The 17402-nt window shown below is 37.3% G+C and overlaps 1 protein-coding gene across 2 annotated transcripts in view; it reads left to right on the top strand.

The window, feature by feature from the left end:
• ANAPC10 (anaphase promoting complex subunit 10) overlaps window positions 1–17402 on the top strand; it is a 312895-nt gene that overhangs the window by 245882 nt on the left and 49611 nt on the right. The window contains exons 6-7 of one of the 2 annotated variants that reach the window (XR_006596715.1): window positions 6799–6946; window positions 17278–17401. The gene's annotated coding sequence lies outside the window, so the exon portion shown is untranslated. The remainder of the gene's footprint in view (window positions 1–6798; window positions 6947–17277; window position 17402) is intronic. The other variant, XR_006596716.1, reaches the window with a different exon arrangement.

A 17402-nucleotide genomic window follows, 5' to 3' on the forward strand; every position in this document is an offset into this window, starting at 1 on the left:
CAAAGTATTTTACCTCCATTTTTGAAATATGTTTTGGCTGGCTGTAGAATTCTACATTGATGTTTTTGATTTTGATAGTACTTTATATATGTCATTTCACTATTTTCTAGTTTTATAGTTTCTGACAAAAATCTTTTATAATTTGTATAGCTTTCTATGTAATATGTCTATTTTTCTGGCTTATTTAAAAATTTGTCATGACTTTTTCAATAATACCGTTATAAGGTAGTTGGTGTTTTTTTTCCCTATGTTTATTTTACTTGATGTTTGTTCAGTTTCTTGGACTTTTATGTTTATAATTTTCATTAAATTTAGAAAATATTCATCCAGTAGTTCTTCAGATATTTTCTGTCTTTCCATGCCCCCGTATTTTTTCCTACTGATACTCTAATTATTGGCAAATTAGTCTGTTTGATACTGTCCTACGGGTCACTAGGGTTTTATTCATTTTTTTGAAAATCCTATTTTTCTTTGTGTGTTCTTCATTCTTTGGATATTTTCTCTTGCTATAACTTTATGTTCACTGATTTTTCTTCTGTTAATCCCATCCTTTGTATTTTTTTTATCCTTTAAAACTCCATTTAGGTAATTTTTATATCTTTAATTCTTCTCATTATGTTCATTTTTTTCCTTTAAATCTTTGAGTATGTAATATTAATTACTGGTATTTTAAAGTCATTGTCTGAAAATTTATCATACTCATCATTTCCTGTTCTTTTCTATCAATGGATTTTTATCGTGGTTATGTGACATTCTTATGCTTCTTTAAATTGTTTTTTAATGTTTATTTATTTTTGAGAGAGAGAGAGAGAGAGAGTGTGAGTGGGGGAGGTGCAGAGAGAGAGGGAGACACAGAAATGGAAGCAGGCTCAGGCTCTGAGCTGTCAGCACAGACAAACTCACGGACTGCGAGATCATGACCTGAGCCAAAGTCAGAGGCTTAACCGACTGAGCCACCCAGGCGCCCCTCTTACGCTTCTTTAGATGCCTGATTATTTCTGATTTCTCATTGGATTCCACACTCCTGATTTTGTTCTTTCATTGTATTTTGTTCTAGCAAGATCAAATTATGCAGATCAGTTTCAACCTTTTGATTCTTTTAAACTTTGCTCCTGTGGGTTTAAAACAATCTTTACCCTCGGGCTAGGTTAGCCCCACTCTAGAGTCTGACTTTTTTGCCGTCTCCACAGAATGCTCTGTGTATTATGAAGTTTCTCCACTCTGACTGGTGAACTGTTCATAGCCCCATTACGGGAATGGTTCACCCTATTCCCAACCTCACAGAGTTTTATTCTGTGGTTGTGTAGATCATCACTCTGCCAAAAGAGGACTCCTTTGCAGATCTTTATAGTTGTCCCTTTACAGTTTTCTCATCTCTGGCACTCTGCTCCATAAATGTCATTTTGACTTCTCTGAATTTCAATTTCTGTCTTCTCAACTCAATGAGGATACTGGGCTATGTATAATTCCCTCCTTGAGCTGCCTAGAAACTGCTACCTGGCGGAAAGCCAAGAAAATCATAGGGCTCATCTTGTTTGCTTCATTCTTCTCAGGGATCACAGGTCAATGCTGCCTATTGTCCAATGTCTGAAAAGAGTTGTTTCATTTACTTTGTCCAGTTTTCTAATTATTTACAATGGGAGGATAATTCTCCTAACAGTTCCATGATATTTTATTTTCTACACATTTAAACATTATTTTATTCTTCCTTTCTTTTGGAGCAATTAAGGTGTTTTTGTTGTTGTTGTTGTTTTTGTTGTTTTGTTTTTTTTGTTTTTTTCTTGGTCATTGTGTAATTTTACTATATTGGTTGAGAAAATGTCCATTCTTCTGATGGTTACTCTTGAATTTAGGGAACTTTCAAGAATCTGTGGATCAGGGTTTCCAGACACACTTCACAAGGTGTGCACTGAGCAACTCCAGGGAGAATTATTTACATGTACTTTACAGCTGGTATACAAGAGGATCTTTACATATCTGATCATATTTTTTCTTTACTGTTGGATGATAGTTTGTCTGAATATAGAATTTATGTTTAAAGTTACATCCCTCTAGATCTTGAAAGGTATCACTCCTTTTTAAAAACAGTCACCTATGTTGCTTTTAAAATGCCTGATATAAATTTGATTCTCCTTCTGTTCTAGATGGCCCATTTTTAAGGTAGCTTATAGGATTGTCTAATTGTCTTTGATGTCCTGGAATTTTAGAGACTGTACTCAAAAGTATAGGTTTTAAAACACTTGTTCCTGCTTGGCAGTCTGTTGGGTTTTTCCATTTGAGGCCTCATGATATTTTTAAGCTCTATGATATAGAAACTGTATTAAGGATAAAAAGGTGTGTGTGCTTGTGTTTGACATGGGGGAGAAAAGATAGTCAAAGCCTCATCCTCCATTGTCCATTAAGGACATTGAATAGAATAGATATGCCTGCAACTTAGCATAACTATTTTTTAAAATATTTATTTATTTTGAGAGAGAGAGAATGCAAGTGGGTGAGGGACAGAGAGAGAGAGAGAGAGAGAGAGAGAGAGAGAATCCCAAACAGGTTCTGCACTGTCAGCACAGAGCCCGACGTGCTGCTTGAACCCACAGACCATGAGATCATGACCTGATCTAACATTAAGAGTTGGACGCTTAACCAATGGCGCCACCCAGGTGACCCTAACTGGGGATAACTATTTTTTTCTTTTGTGTATATACTTAGAAGTGTAATTGCTGAGTGGTGGAGTGGGTAGATAGTTAACTTTAGGAGTCACTGCTAAACAGTTTTCCAAAGGAGTTGTGCCAATTTACACTTCTACCGGCAACCCAGTTGCCAGACATTCTTGTCAACTCCTGGTAAAATTGTCAGTCTTTTCAGCTTTTTTCATTCTGCTGACATGTGATGGTATCTCTTTGTGGCTTAAAATGACTTTCCCTGATGAGTAGTAACTTGGGGCCCATTTCCATATGTTCATTGGTTATTTGTATGTCTTCTTTTACAACATATCTGGTCATTTCTTTTACTCAGTTTAAAACAGTTTTTAAAAGATATATTCCATATGTGAGTCCTTGTTGGATTTTTGTGCTATAGATATATTCTCCTACTCTCTGACCTGTCTTTTCACTTTCTTATTCTTGTCTTTTGATGAACATAAATTCTTAGGATTAAATAAAATCCAATTTAATAGTATTTTCTTTTATGGTTAGTGCCTTTGCATCTTGCTTAAGAAGTATTTTTCTGCCTGAGGTCATGTATATTTTTTCAAAAGCATTTTTTATATGTTTTTTTTTTCTTTTTATATTTATGTCTATGATGAACTCAAATTGGTTTTTTTGTATGGTATGAGGTAGGCCTCAAGGTTCGTTTTCTCCATATGGATATCAAATAGTTCCAATATCATTTACTAAAAATTATCATTTTTTTCATTATAGAATTTCAGTGGCAATTTTTTTGCGTTGGATTTATATTTAGTCCATATTCTACAAATTTGATTGTATTTATGTGTTGGTTTAAATGTGATTCTTTTTTCCATTCCATTGGTCCAATATCACACTCTCTAAATTACTCTAGCTTTATAATACATCTTGCCATCTGGTGGTATTGTTTCTCCAAATTTGTTCTATTTCAACATTTGTCTTTCTAAGTTCTTTAAATTTCCATATAATTTTTTCCCCTCCCTGGTATTTAGCTTTCAATTTCACTGGATCTATAGATAAGTTTGAGGAAAATCAAATCTTAATCTTTAAAAAATTTTTTTTTAATCTTTATTTTTGAGAGAGAGAGAGAGAGAGAGAGAGAGAGAGAATGAGTGGGGGAGGGGCAGAGAGAGAGGGAGACACAGAATCAGAAGCAGGCTCCAGGTTCTGAGCTGTCAGCACAGAGCCCAACATGGGGCTCGAACTCATGAACCGCAAGATCATGACCTGAGCTGAAGTCAGATGCTTAACCAACTGAGCCACCCAGGCAACCCCAAATCTTAATCTTAATTTTAAATTCATCATCTTAATTAAATCTTCATGTTGAATTCCTCCAATCCATTAATATGTTCCATGTCTTGATTTATTTAGGTCTTCTTTACTGTCTCTTTAATATTTCATAGTTTCAGTATAGTGGTCATATACATCTTTTGTTAGGCTCATTTCTAGTTATTTTATTTTTTATGAGATTGTATACAGTATTTTTTAAAATTTAGGGGTGCCTGAGTGGCTCAGTTGGTTAAGTGTCCGACTTCGGTTCAGGTCATGATCTCATAGTTTGTGAGTTTGAGTCCCATGTCAGGGTCTGTGCTGACAGCCCAGAGCCTGGAGCCTGCTTCGGATTCTGTGTCTCCCTCTCTCTGTCCCTCCCCTGCTCTTGCTCTGTCTCTCTCTCTGTCTCAAAAATAAACATTAAAAAAAAGTTTTTAAAAATAAATAAATAAAAACATAAATAAAACGTCAAAATAAATAAGTAAGTAAATAAGTAAAATTTCAATTTCCAGTTGTTTTTTCCTTAGGTCATAGAAACACAATTACACTTTGTATATTGATTTTGTTTTTAGTGACACTCTAAATTCACTTATTAATTCTAATAGTTTGCAGATCATTTTGAATTTTTTATTTACATAGATATGTCTTCTGCAAATAAAGATAGTGCTTTTTCTGTTTTCCAATATTTTTATCTTTCCCTTCTTTTTCTTTTCTATTGTATTGAATAGGGCTTCCTATACAATGTTGAGAATATGTGATGATGGTGTACATAGTTGTTTTTAGACATTATTGGCTATCACCACTGAAGATGTGGCGCTACTGTGACCTAGCGGGTACAAGCCAGGGATGCTGCTAAATGTCCAAAATTCACAGGCTATACTCCCACGTCAAAGGATTTTCTAGACCCAAATGACAATAAGTTGAGAAATCTTGGTGTAAAGGAAAGCAGACTAACATCTCATAGACCTCAGGGAATGGCTACTGATAGTCATAGCCTTGACCCTGAATCATTAGGAAAACATTAGATTATGATCAGTGTGCCCTAAAATATAATGCATTCTAGAAAGATTTATGTAAAAGTGGTTAATATTTGCAACACTTTGGGGCTTTCAGACATGTTTCAACTGTCTAAAGAATTAATTTATTTGAAAGATCTTATTTCCAAATAGTGCCAAATGCAGGAAGTATTACAGAAAGTCAAGACCTCTTTACAATTTTTGTATTGCTCAAGGTAATTTAAAAAACATTTCTGGCTTACTGTATTGATATTTGCACAAAGAGATTATTTTTTTAAAAAGTTCTAAAACAAACTGTGGTTTGGACTTCAGGGCCCCAGTGACCATTCTTCCTCTCTATAGAGTCTTTTACACAATAGTCAGCCTGGACCTTGGACCTAAGCAACATTTGTCTATCAGCTGGGAGCTCATGCAAAAGGGTTCCTCCTGCAGACCAGTCATTCCTTTCACTTTCCAACCTGGGGCAGACTCATTTGGCACATGGAAAAGCCAACTAAATTTGGTGTAATTGCAGCAGGTTTCTGGAATTCATCTGAATGGCATGGAGGAGGAGTAGGAAGGTGTCATAGAAGAGAATTATGCAAAAGTTCAGGAAAGGATAAAATGTGCTGGAAATAAAATGAATAAGCAACGACATCTGGAAATTGATTGAAAAAAGGCAACAACTGAAAGTGCATCTGGGGAAGAGAAAACAGGACCCAGATCGCCACAGATCAGAAACATCAGGAGCCTAGAGAAAGTTCTATTATAAAGAAAACAAAACAAAATCCCTGTGGCCTGGTGACATGCATTAGAAAGCAAACACATATGGGTTGACTTTCTGACCAAGAGATATCTATCTATATTTAAGCATGCTTTGTGAGCTATGAAATATGTGCAGAAATGAAGCCCAGAAGAGTCAGAAATTCCAGGGGTAAGGAAAGATGGCACTGCTGTGGCAAAATATAAAACGGTGCAGGGTTGAGTGGAGATGGGCTTTGTAACTGATAGGTCACATATTAGGCAGCAGTAAACAAATTTCATTGCCTCTTTGATCACTGCATTTATGTCTCACATTCCACCTGTCTCCTTAATGAAATACTTTCTTGAGTCCTGGGTCATAATATCATCAAGATGACACTGGCTTGTGATGTGGCATTAGTGTATTTCTAAGTGTATAATGTAACACTGAATAATAGCCACACTGGCACTGCTGGCCATAAATCATGCTATTATCTGCTGGACCTCAATGTCATCATTTAAGTCACAGAGGAATGAGTGTGTACTACAATCTTAAGATACAAAGTGAATCTGTCATATCAAATCTCCAGGGATGATGAGGTAAAGACCGCCAGAGCTTCTGGCTAGTGATTCTTATGGAGACTCAAAACCAGGACAGAGTGCCTTTCACTGCTGGGATTGTGATGGGACTATTTGTCAAGAACCCAGTCGTGTTACTCAGGAAGCTAACAGATTTTTTCCTGCGGTAGTATTTTGGTGCTTTGCTTTCAATATCTCTTCCCTTTAGTTCTTTTGGTCCACTTTGTAATGCTAAACCTTAAAGTTTAAAGAAAAGATACTATTTTGTAGTGCATATTATACTAATCCGTGGAGAGGAAGACGATAAGGAAGTCATCTATTCGTAAAGCATTTGCCTGTAAAGGCAAAAATGACACAGTACACAGATACCTCCTGTTATGGGTTGAATGCCCCCTAACTTCATATATTAAAGTTGTAACCCCCAGTATCTCAGAATGTGACAGGATTTAGAGAAGTAATCAAGTAATTAAAGAAGTAATTAAATTAAAATAAGGACATTAGGGTAGGCCCTAATATGACTGGTGTTCTTATAGGAAGACAAGATTCGGATACAGACACACACATAAGCAATACCATATGAAGATACATGGAGAAGACAGCCATCTACTACCTAAGGAGAGAGGCCTCAGAAGAAACCAGCTCTGCCAAGACCTTAATCTTGGACTTCTAGCCTCCAGAACTGTGAGATAATAAACCTCTGTTGTTTAAGCCACCCAGTTTGTGATACTTTGTTATGGCAGCCCTAGAAAATGAATATATCCACATAGAATTTGATATATTTTTCTGGATAAACAAATATTTTCTTTATGTTTAAGTGGACTATTAAACAAATACTGAGTGTTGTAAATAAAATGAAGAGATAATACCAAATAGCCTCTACAAATTTTCCTAACATAAAATGGACATAGTGTGAATTCACCCTCCATGATACAAACGTTGTCTTAATTTGAATTTTCATAGACTCAGCCCCACAGACTAGGATTGGAGTATTTCACTATTTGGAAGTGACAGCAGGAAATCATGCTCAAGAAGTAGAGAAGTAAAACAGAAAATTTGGGTTAAAAAGCTGACTGCCATCATAGGCAACTGGGGCTCAATCCCACTGAAGACCTCTGGAAGAGAGTATAGAACATGCCTCAGAACTGTTGCTCTTAAAGAGTGAGGCAGGTGCAAACAATAAAATATCTAGTAAAAAACTTAACCAAAGAGATGAAAGACCTATACTCTGAAAACTAAACTACCGTGATGAAAGAAATTCAAGACAATGCAAAGAAATGGAAAGACGTTCCATACTCATGGTATGGAGCCACATCAGGCTCTGTGCTGATGGCTCAGAGCCTGGAATCTGCTTCAGATTCTGTGTCTCCCTCTCTCCCTGCCCCTCCCCCACTCACACTCTGTCTCCATCTCTCAAAAATGAATAAATGTTAAAAAAATTTTTTTAAATAGGGGCACCTGTGTGGCTCAGTTGGTTGAACATCTGACTTCGGCTCAGGTCATGATCTTGCAGTCTGTGAGTTCGAGCCCTGCATCAGGCTCTGTGCTGACAGCTCAGAGCCTGGAGCCTGCTTCGGATTCTGTGTCCCCCTCTCTCTGTGTCCCTCCCCAGCTCATGCTCTGTCTCTCTCTCTGTCAAAAATAAATAAACATTAAAAAAAACTTAAAAAAAATTTTTTTAAATAAAAGTAACTACCCTACAATCCAGTAATCGCACTACTGAGTATTTTCCCCAAAATACAAAAATATTAATTCAAAGGATTATATGCACCCTTGTGTTTATTGCAGCATTATTTACACTAGCCAAACTGTGGAAGCAGCCCAAGTGTCTATCAATAGATGAATGGATAGAGGTCGTGTATACATACAATGGAATATTATTCAGCCTTAAAAAAGGAATGAAATATTGCCATGTGCAACAATATGGATGGAGCTAGAGAGTATTATGCTAAGTGAAATAAGTCAGTCAGAGAAAGACAAATACCATATGATTTCACCCAATTGTGGAATTTAAGAAACAACAACAACAACAACAAAGAACAAAGGAATAAAAGAGAGATAGAAAAACTAAGAAACAGACTCTTAACTACAGAGAACAAACTGATGGTTACCAGAGGGGAGGTGGATGGGGGAGGTGAAATAAGGGATTAAAGAATACACTTCTCATGATGAAAAAAATTAAGTCATGATATCCATGACTAGCCTAGCCCCATGCCCACTACAGCATAAACAATGGTTGCTCACCATCAATATCACCATCGTTAAGATGGCTGTTATTACCCTGGTAGACGGCTGAAGTGCTCTTAAAACCTGGCCCTCCACAGCTCAGTGGTAACAGGTTCTTTTGGGGTGCCTATGATAACCATGTTTTTACCCAATTACAATTTGTTTTTTATCTCCCCTTACAAGAGATTAATACTGAATCAATTCACTCCAACATAATCTTTAAAAAGAAAAAAATATAGTCTCATCAACCAAAATATCCAGGCCACCTGTCCATATTTCCTGGCTGGGAAGAAGTGTTCAGAAGGTGCTCACTCACATGAAAGACTCCCATCAGAGTCATCTTCCCAGAGTGTGTTAATTATTTTCAGTGTCTCATGGAAGCATGGGTGACATGTCCCAGCTAAAGGCACCAGGGATGAATCAAGGGTTATCAGTCTTCTATGCACTAGCAAGGGGACCTCAGGCTGTTACCTGCCCACAGTTGGGAGTCCATCTTGTAGAAGACATACCAGGCCCAATGAGCCCACCTAAATGAACACTAAAGCTGAGCCTGAAACCCCCAGTGAAAGAGCCTACATGAGCATTTGGGACTTCCGGAAGGGATGTAAGGGCCCAGAGATGGTAGAGTGCTCCCAGGAGATAAATTGGTGATTTGGGGTAGCAGTCATGAAACTTAGTTGTTGAAGCTGACTTCAACTTCAAATCCTGCCTTCGTCTCTTATTACCCTTGTGACTTTGGACAAATCTCTTAATACGCTACTTACTCCAGTCCCCTGCCTTTAAGGAACTGGAAGGTAAATGGGGACACGGGTGAGCAAGGGCGGTAATTGCAAGAGAATGATGTGTACTGTCCTAGAGGTAAACCCAGGTGATAGTGGGAGAAAAGAAAAAAACAAAACAAAAGAAAAAAATGAGGCAGGTGTAGTATTTATGCATCATATCCATTTGTCATTGATTGAAAGCTGCACCTCCCTGGTAGCCCTCCCCTATTCTGCTCAGGCAGCCAGAGTCCTAGGCAGAGGGTCTCAGCTGCCTACAGTGAGTACTCAGGCTTCCATTGAACAATGAGGTCCACGGGGATATGGACAGGGCACTGAAGGGACACTGTACATATGCTTTCTGTGTGTTAGCGTCTCTTTGGAGGAAGCCTGTGATTCAGGTGGTACTGCTCTAGCGGTAGGCCAAGGGCTTAGGCTTGCTGAGCCTGCCAATCAAGTCATTTCACCCCCACAACCATAGTATTTGGTTCACAAGTCCCAAGCCAGAACACAGAGCTCTCTCCAGGACTTTTGCCAGCAAAGAGGCTCCCTCTTTACACTGAGATTTCTAGCTGCAAAGCTGATGAAGGTGGAAGCTACAAGTAGCTATCTCTAGCTCCAGGTCAGGAGAGCTGGTCTGAGGTTGACATAATCATACCGAAAACTCATCAAGAGATGGTACACAGGATATGCCCCAGGATCCGGGCTTAAGCTTGGGCATCATAGTTACATGAGTCCATCAATTCCCTTTGTTTGCTAAAATTATTTGATTGGGGTTTTTGTTACTTCAAACTAGAAGAGGCTCATCTTTTTTTATTTTTTAATGTTTATCTATTTTTGAGAGAGAGAGAGAGAGTGAGGGAGGGGCAGAGAGAGGAGACACAGAATCTGAAGCAAGCTCTAGGCTCTGCGCTGTCAGCACAGAGCCTGACACGGGCCTCGAACTCTCAAACCATAAGCTCATGACCTGTTTTTTTCTTTTTCTTTCTTTCTTTCTTTCTTTCTTTCTTTCTTTCTTTCTTTCTTTCTTTCTTTCTTTTAGGCTCATCTTCTTACCAATAAAATTATTTGTGCATCATGCATCAAATATATATATATATATGTGTGTGTGTATATATATATATGTGTGTGTGTATATATATATGTATATATACATATATATGTATATATATATGTATATATACATATATATATACTTTCACTTTTCTTTTTCAGATTTTAACATTTTAGGATACTAATAGTTTTGTTTTAAGTTACGGTAAAATATACTTGACATAAGATATACTTTTGTTCAGTTAGCTCAGGCTGCTGAGCTAGAATACCATAGACTGAGTGGCTTAAACAAGACAAATATATTTCCACTGTTCTGGAAACTGGGAAGTTTCCAGGGTGCCAGCATGGCCAGGTTTGGGTGAAGGGCTTCTTCCTGCTCTCCAGATGGCCACCTTCTTGCACTATACTCACGTGGCCAAAAAAGAGCAAAAGACCTTTCTTGTGTCTCTTTCTATAGGGCCACTAACCCCATTCATGAAGGCTCAACACTCATGGCTTAAATAATTCCCAAATATCTCACCTCCAAATACTATCACATTGGCAATTAGGGCTTCAACATACAATTTTTGGGAGGACACAATTTTCAGTCCATAGCACCATTTTATCCATTTTTAAGTGTCAAGTTCCTTCATCACTGATGGTGATGGTGTGCAACCATCACCACTCTTCATTTCCAGAACTTTTTCATCACCCCCACCAGAAACTCTGTGCCTATTAAATACTAACTCACATTGTCCCTTTTCTTGGCCCTTGGAAACCACTGTACTACTTTCTGGCTCCATGAATTTGCCTCTTCTATATACCTCATAGAAGTGGAATCATACGATATTTTTTGTTTTGCATATGACTTATTTCACTTAGCATAATGTTTTCCAGGGTCATCTGTGTTGTACCATGTGTCAGAATTTCATTCCTTTTTCAGGCTGGCTAATATTCTATTGTATGTATATACCACATTTTGTTCATCTGTTTATTTTTCTATGGACAGTTGGATTCTTTCCATGTTTTGGCTATTGTGAATAATACCACTGTGGACATTGGCGTATGAGCATATTCTGCCAGCAGGAGCTCAGATCAGTCCTGAGGTGTCATTCAGCAGTGTAAGGTTCTGGGCTCTGGGATCAGGGCCTGGCTTCCACAGCTTCAACATTGGCGAAGAGCCCCAGTTTCTCACTCTCTCTTATTCCTGCCCGCTGCCTCCTTACTTTTATTTATTTACTTACTTATTTACTTGTTTTCTTCCAAGTTTTAATTAAATGCCAGTTAGTTAACATACAGTATATTAGTTTCAGGTGTAGAATTTAGTGCTTCAACACTTCCATACAACACCTGGTGCTCATCACAACAAGCGCACTCCTCAATCCCCATCACCTATTTAATCCATGTCCTCCCCCTCCCCATGCCCTGCCCCGGGCCCCACCCCTTGTCCCCCACACCTCTCCTCTGGTAATTGTCAGTTTTTTTCTAGAGAAAAAACTAGTTATATATATAGTTATATATATATATATATATATATATATATATATATATATATATATAGTTAAGAGTCTGTTTCTTGATTTCTCTCTCTTTTTTATCCCTCTATGTTCAACTGTTTTGTTTCTTAAATGTCACATATGAGTGAAATCATATGGTATTTGTCTTTTCCTGACTGACTTATTTTGCTTTTTGTTATACTCTCTCACTTCATCCATGTCATTGCCAATAGCTGGATTTCATTCTTTTTTATGGCTGAGTAATATTCTACTGTATACACATACCACATTTTATATCCATTTATCAGTTGATGGACATTTGCCACTTACTAGCTTTTAATCTCTGGCTAGTTATTTACAATCATAATTATACCTATTAATAATAAATATAATACTTAGTAATATGATAGCCATGATCATGAATCCACACTGTGCGAATAAAGCATTAGAACTATATGTGTATTCCAGCTAGTTGTTATAGTATTAAAGGGTGGTGTGTCAAACGATTCTTTGCAAGCAACAAAATCTAGCTCTGACTAACATAAACAAAACAAAACAAAGGGACATTTATGTGAAAACTCCTCAGGAGTTCACCAAACTGATGGGGAGACAAGTTTGGAGAAAGCAACATGAAGCCATTAGAGGGGGCTCCTAGAAAGACAGAACCCCAGCTGTTTCCTCTCTCTTTGAGTCATTCCCCTCGATATTCCAAGTTTCAGAAGAGGGAGTCTGATAAGGTTGATCCTATACCAACTCATCCTTGGGTGGGGTCAGGTTGGGCGTGTTGAGAAAAGAGTAGTCAGGGAGGAGGAGGGGGATCAGCAGTAACGGAAAGGATGTTCCCGGATCCCTTTGACTTCTGAAGGCCAATCCAGGGCATCTGAATTTACCATATCACTAACGTGGCACACAGTGGGCGAGATGTAATTCCCCAAAGGAAATTAGAATGTCTTTTGGACTTACCACTTAATTTTTTTCACATACACCCTAAAATAGGAGAATGAAAACTCTTGGATTAGAGTAGTGCTTCTCAAATTTTAATGTGCATAGGAATCACCTGGGGAATCATGTTAAAATGCAGATTCTGATTCAACAGATTTGAGGCAAGCCTGAGATTTTTCAGGTACTAAACTCGCAGGTGATACCTTTCGTGCCGACCTATGAACAACACTGTAAGAACAAGGCATTAGAAAATTGTGTGTGTGAGCAATGATTTGATACTAATAATTCATCTTTTTATTTTTTATGTTATATATAATTTAAAATTTCTTTTACTGAGATACAATTCACATACTGTAGAATTCATCATTTATAGTGTACAGTTCAATGGCCTATAGTATATTCACAAGGTTGGGTGAATATTCATCACCATCTATGGGGCCCCTGGGTGGCTCAGTCGGTAAAGTGTCTAATTCCTGATTTTGGCTCAGATCGTGATCTGGATGTTCATGAGATAAAGCCCTGTGTTGGGCTCTGTGCTGACAGCATGGAGCCTGCTTGGGATTCTCTCTCTCCCTCTCTCTCTGCCCCTCCCCTGCATGAGCATGAGTGCTGTCTCTCTCTCAAAAATAAGTAAACATTAAAAAAAATAGAATTTCAGAACATTTTCATCATCCCCCCAAATTTTCCCTATTAGAAGTCATTCGCCATTTCTTCCTTTCCTCAGCTCCTGGCATCCACCAAACTATCCTCTGTCTCCATGGAGTGGCCTATTCTGGACGTTTTATATAAGTGAAATAATACAATATGTAATCTTTTATGTCTGGGTGCTTTAACTTAACATAATGTTTTCATGGTTCATCCATCCAGTGCAAGTCTGAGACTTCATACATTTTTATGGCTGAATAATATTCCATTGAATGGACATCCCACATTTTATTTATCCTCTCATTAGTCCAGGAACATTTGGGGTTATTTCCATTTGGGGGCTATCATTAATAGTGATGTTGTGCACATTTGTGTGCATGTTTATGTGTTTACATACTCCAGATCTCCTGCGTATATATCTAAGAGTGAAACTCTATGGTTAACTTTTTGAGGAAGTGCCAAACTTTTTCTCACAGAGGCTGCATCACTACACACACACCAACAATAATACTTCACATCCTCATCAACACTTGTTACTATCAGTCTTTGATTACAGTCATTCAAGTGAGTATGAAGTGGTATCTTATTGTGGTTTTTAATTGCATTTCTCTAATGGCTAACTGTGGTAAGCATCTTTTTATGTGCTTATTGGCCACTTATATATTTTCTTTTGTGAGATATCTATTCAAATCTGTTGGCTATTTTTTGTTTGATCTGGTCTTACAGCTTTTTTTGAAGTTTATTTATTTATTTTGAGAGAGAAAGCAAGAGCGGGGGAGGAGCAGAGAAAGAGAGAGAGAATCACAAGCAGGCTCTGCACTGTCAGCATGGAATCCAATGTGGGGCTCTAACTCACGATTCGTGAGATCATGACCTGAGCCAAAGTTAGATATTTGGCCAACTGAGCCACCCAGATGCCCCTCTTTTGTCCATTTTTAATGGGGCTGTTTGTGTAATTTTATTGTTTAGTTAAAAGAATTCTTTAACACTTCTGGATACCATTTGTCCAAAAGACTATTCTTTTTCCCGTTAAATGGTGTTGGCACCATGGCACTTGTCTGAATCGACCATAGATGTGTAGGTTTATTTCTGGATCCTCAATTCTATACCATTGATTTATACGTCTGTCCTTAGGCTAGTACCACACAGTCTTGATTACTATAGCTTTACAGTAAATTTGAATTGGGAAGAGTGAGTTCTTCACCTCTGTTCTTCTGTAAGATTTTTTGGCTATCATGAGTCCTTTACATTTCCATATGAATTTCAAAGTCAGTTTGTTAATTTCATCAAAAAAGGAAACTTTCTTTGGGTTTAGTTTTACCCTCCTAAGATGAAAGGATAGGTTATTAGTTTGAGGCCTTCTTTCTTAATATAGGCATTTTACAGCTATAAATGTCCCTCTAAGTACTGCTATAACTGCATCTCATCAGTTATGGTATGTTGTGTTTTAGGTTTATTCATCTTTAAGCATTTCCTGATTTTCCTGTATTTCTTCTTTGAAGAATTGCTTTTTAAGAAGGTGTTGTGTAATTTTCACATATTTCTGCCGGTTTCAAATTTCCTTCTGTTATTGATTTCCAATTTTATTCTATTGTGGTCAGAGAACATATGACCATGGTACAATTTCAGTCGTTTTAAATTTATTGGTATTTGTTTTATGTATCAGTAAAAGCATATGATCTAACCTGGAAAATATCTCACATGCACTTGAGAAGAATGTGCATTCTCCCATTCTTAACTAGAGTCTTTAGGTATAGTTAGCTTAGAATGCTTTTCAAGTCTTCTATTTAATTGTGGATTTTTTGGTCTCTTGTTCTATCTATTATTAAAAGTAGAGTGTTTGAAGTCTCCACTATTATTGTTGAATTGTCTATTTCTCCTTCAAGTTTGTCAGTTGTTGCTTCACGTATTTTGGTGCTCTGTTGTTAGGTGCAATTATCTTTGAGATAGAAGGGAAAAAGATAAGTTCTAAATAAAATTTCACTTATTCTCTTTTATTATTACCCATGTATTTACCTTTACCGACTTTTATTTTTCTTTATGTAGATCTGAGTTGCTGTCTAGTGTCCTTTAATTTCACCTAGAAAGTCTCTCTTTAGTATTTTTGTAGGGCAGGTCTCTGGTTCATTTATTTGTTTCTTGTTTAATTAATTCAGAAAGAAGATGATGTAACCATATGGATGGCTATGAAATCTTTAGAGATAACATAAAATGATAAAACAATAATTAGTCCTTGTTACAAAAAATATTTTGCATTCTTTGGAAATACTGTAGTTCTTTTATTTTGAGCCAGTTCTATAGGTTCTCTTGTTTCTAAAACTGAAAAAAAAATTATTTTTTGTAAGAGTGATGGAAAAACCCTTCCTGGATGTAGCAATACTAATAATTAAATTATGAAAAACACTTCAGTCTTCAATTATGAAATAAATTCTTTGTGAAATCAAATCTAAGTCTGTAAACAATGGTGTTTGTTTAAAAAACTGAACAAATAATGGAAAGTTTAGATAAAGGCACAGAACATAATTCTTGAATATTGAGTGGTAGGATTGTCTTTCATAACTCCTTCCAAAGTGTTTTATACATATTAATTTAAACCTCACAAGTTTTCACTGGTAGATCATTTATCCACAAGTGTTTGCGAGTAGATCATTTATCCCAGAGACAGAGGATGGAAGTGAAGATACAACTAATAGAGTCTGGAATTATAATTTTCTTACCAGAAGCAAATGTTATTTCAGAATGGCCCTGGACTTTTAGAGAGAACTAGCAGGCTTCTATAGGCATAATAGCAGTTGTATTTAATCATGGACAAGAAGAATCCAAAATAGGCCTTGGCACACAGCGAGTGTATTTAGTGGCCTTGCACCATAGAAACATGTCAATTTGCAATGTACCATAATCCCACACTATTTCTGATCTTGCCCATCACAGACTCTCTTGTTTCTTTGGCCAGGTAGGCAGGGAGGCAAGTGCTCTCCTTCAAGTCACTGAGGAACTGATTGCTGTCATAACACATCTGTTGATATCATTTGGGCCAAGCATGTATTGTCGATCTTACTCAAGAATAGTACTTTGCTCAAAGCCCTTTTGGAGAGTTCCTTCCCAGCATGACTCATCAGGAAGTTTTCTCAGAAATTTAGTGGCTATCTGTGAGGTCCAGCCACTAATGATCTACCTTCCTGTTCAGGCAGGATATTTTCCCTTAGCCAACTAAAGAAATCCTTTTTATAAAGAGTCCTCCTGCTGAGCTTTTGGAGGATTAAGTGCCTAGTTGAGTGCCCTCCACCAGGCAAAGCTGGAATGAATTTGGTTGATTTCTTAATTCTGTGGAATCCATTTTGAAAACTGTCAACCAAAGCAGATTAACAGAATGATTACCTTGGCTATTTGTAGATTCCACCCATGGTTCTGAGGGCTTGATATCAAGTCTTTCCTATCTTGAATGTGATGCACTGAACAAGGAAGAGCAAAACAACCCATTTCAATGAATCTTGATACTTTATGAAAATCAGGTCTAAGACTAACCCAATATGATTTTTCAAGAGAAGTCTTGTTGATAGACAAGCTATTTTTCTCAAGGGCTTTCCATCTAGCTGGTTACCTAAGGTCTAGTTTATTTACTTCTTCCACTAGGTGGCAGGACTTTTAAGCAATGTTGCAAGTGTGTCCCAGAAAGTTCTCTTGGAACAGAGAAGTTAGAATTGTCAACATTTGATGCAGGTCAGAAAGTTTAACTGGATTATGCCTCTGGGTTTCTATGATTACCTTGCTTTACATTCCTCCTGTAATGCAGTTTATTTTTCCAGACAAACAATGCATTAAGAATGTGCTTTTGCTTTTGGCATGATGTCTCAGTTGCAGAAATTATTTTAATCACAGATCCGTGACTGCAACATCTGTGGTTTCTTGTTTTCAGGAGGGAAGAGGAGTGCGCCATGGACTCCGAAATGACAAAGGAGATAATCTTTCATTTCCATCTGAAATGTCAAGGGAGGAGGTTGGAGTGTTTGGGCCTGAAAATACATAACAAGAAATAAAAGG

The sequence above is a fragment of the Felis catus genome, chromosome B1 (assembly GCF_018350175.1).
Source record: "Felis catus isolate Fca126 chromosome B1, F.catus_Fca126_mat1.0, whole genome shotgun sequence".
Classification (NCBI taxonomy): domain Eukaryota; kingdom Metazoa; phylum Chordata; class Mammalia; order Carnivora; family Felidae; genus Felis; species Felis catus.